The sequence below is a fragment of the Anopheles aquasalis genome, chromosome 2 (genome assembly GCF_943734665.1).
Source record: "Anopheles aquasalis chromosome 2, idAnoAquaMG_Q_19, whole genome shotgun sequence".
Taxonomy (NCBI): Eukaryota; Metazoa; Arthropoda; class Insecta; order Diptera; family Culicidae; genus Anopheles; species Anopheles aquasalis.
Window position 1 is genome coordinate 39,545,001 of NC_064877.1, and position 2,500 is coordinate 39,547,500.

A 2,500-nucleotide genomic window follows, 5' to 3' on the forward strand; every position below is an offset into this window, starting at 1 on the left:
CACAAAAAAATAGTGTTGTTCATGTTGAATTTATAGGTATTTAACGTTTCTTAATTTTATCTACCATTTGCTTTAATGATATCTCAAAACGTTGTTGGTTGATTTTAAATCTTTATGCGCCAAGGTTTGGTTTCAAAAGAAATTGCGCCTTGATCGCGAAACATGATCGTGAAATACCTCGCGACGCACCTAAAGGTATACGTTGAAAAGTATGCACGATACGCGAAAGAAAACATAAGCTTTTTTAATAGGAGCTTTAAAACAAAATGAGGAAAAACGATTTTCCTCTTCGATAGAGCAACTAAAACAAGGGAAATTTACTGTTCCACGTATTTATCAGCTGAGAGTCTTGCAAGACGTTACTTGTCAGAGCCAAATTGAGCAGATTTTTAAGGACCTCCGGAAAAACATGTATTCAAATTTCAAGACAGCACATTTTCTAGAAAAGTATACAAAAATGTTTTTGGTTTAGCTTAAAATCCAAGCAGCAAAAAGCAATTGAAAATTAAAAAATAAATTTCTTAAATTGGTAAAAAAGAATTCTCTCCTTCTTCAGTATTGATCTGTTTGTGTAAGGTTGGTACGCAATGGCCATCAGCACACTATCACATGTCCGCAATCATTTCAAGAGTCCCATTTCCCGTCAGCAATCATTTCAAGAGAGTAGATTGATGATGAAATGCTTTATAAGTAAAATGTCTTTGGCGTTACACAGTGCATGTGCACATTTACTTATCTTTTTTCAACAATAGCTTCGCAAAGAGCTTCGATTTCGTATTTGACTATCAACTAAAGCAATGCAACAATTTTAAACCACATTTTTCATTAACAAAATTCAAGCCTATAAAGTATCATTTTCATTCAATTTTAATGGTGTTATAAGCTGTGATTATTTTACTTGGATCTGGTATCTTGAGAAAATCGGTATATTGAGAAAATGTAGAAAACTAAAGTATTAGGAGAATTATTCAGAAAAATAAGATTTGAAATATGCTGTTTAGCATGATGCACCGAGCTGCAAAACTGTTCGTGGCTTTAAGGAAAATATAACATTCATTTTCACATTGCCTATTCCTTTTTTAAACAACATTTAGTGTTTATGGAACTAGCACTATGGTTTTTATACAAGCTAATAGCAAGAGTAGTGGCAATGTCCTTTGTTGAAACAGGTATAGCACCCTGGTATAAAATCATTATATTATCATCCGCTCGTAGCCCCTCGGCTTGGCCATCGGTATGCGTTTGAAATAAATGTGAAATCCTTTCGTAGCTAGGAAATCATATCCGCTCCACTAATCTATCAGCCAAGTGGGAATATATTCATGTTTTAAGGCTGACCGCTTGACGCATTCTGATAGCAATCGCAATAAACATTGTAGTTTACCCTGGTTCTCTTATTGAAAATCATAACCCACCTGTCGCAGGCTATCACAGCTTAACACGCAAAAGGACCACAGGATATGGCATAGGGCACCCATATCCTGTGTGTTTTTTTTTCAATAAAATTGATGATTATATTTACCCTTTACCACGCCGGGGGCGTAATATTTTACAATCTATTTGCTTGAGCTTAGCGGGCAAAGTAAACTGATAACGCGCTCCATAACGGGAACGGACACAGCTGGCCTCGCCCGGCCAGCCAGATCTGCCTTCGCGTGCACATTATCGACGGTTTTGCACGTTTTCTGTTCGGAATGTGTTTCGTTTACTTTTGGTTTCTTTTGCCCCTAATAATGCTACCGTGAGTTCCGTGCCGTGCCGTACCGTGGCGAGCCGAGGCGAGAGCAACGTCATAGCGTGCACCCACACCGCGTCCTGATCCCGTGCCGTGCCCGTCCGATCCGGCCCGTTTCAACACCCTTCTCATCCACGTCCAAGAGGTACCAGCGGTTGATGTTGTTGTTGTTGAGTGGCCGAAGGTATAAGGGCTAACCATGCGTGACACCGAACCATGTTTGCGTACCACCGACTGTGTTTTTCTATGTTGGATATGTTTGATTTGGATATTTTCTTTTATGCTCGCGGCCATTGCTCGGTGGACGTGATCGGTAGAAGGCGAAGGGTGACCGAGTGGAAAGTAGGGCCCCGCAAAGGGTCCACCCGCTCGCTCGCTCGCTCGCTCGCTCGTTTGCTCGAACGTAAACTGAATGGCCAGTGATCGTGCGGTGGGGGCGAAAGGATCCACGCCGGATGCAGTGGCCACGCCGGTTGAAACGGTTTTCATCGCGTGGCCACGAAAAGGTGGATTCCCAGAATTTAGCTACACATGGAATGCCACCGCGTTTCGATGGAGATGAAAACGTCTGCGCTCCCTGGCAAGAAGTCGATCCATCAAGATGCATCCATGCACTCGTTGTAATGACTGTTCGATGACACTTCACATCGTCAGTGGGCGATGAAGAAATGAAAGCAGAACCGAAGACACCGACACAATCCTTCCAGGCGCGTTGCACCTGGTCGCCATTTCATCCATCATGCACCAGTCCCGTAAGAGCGTGCA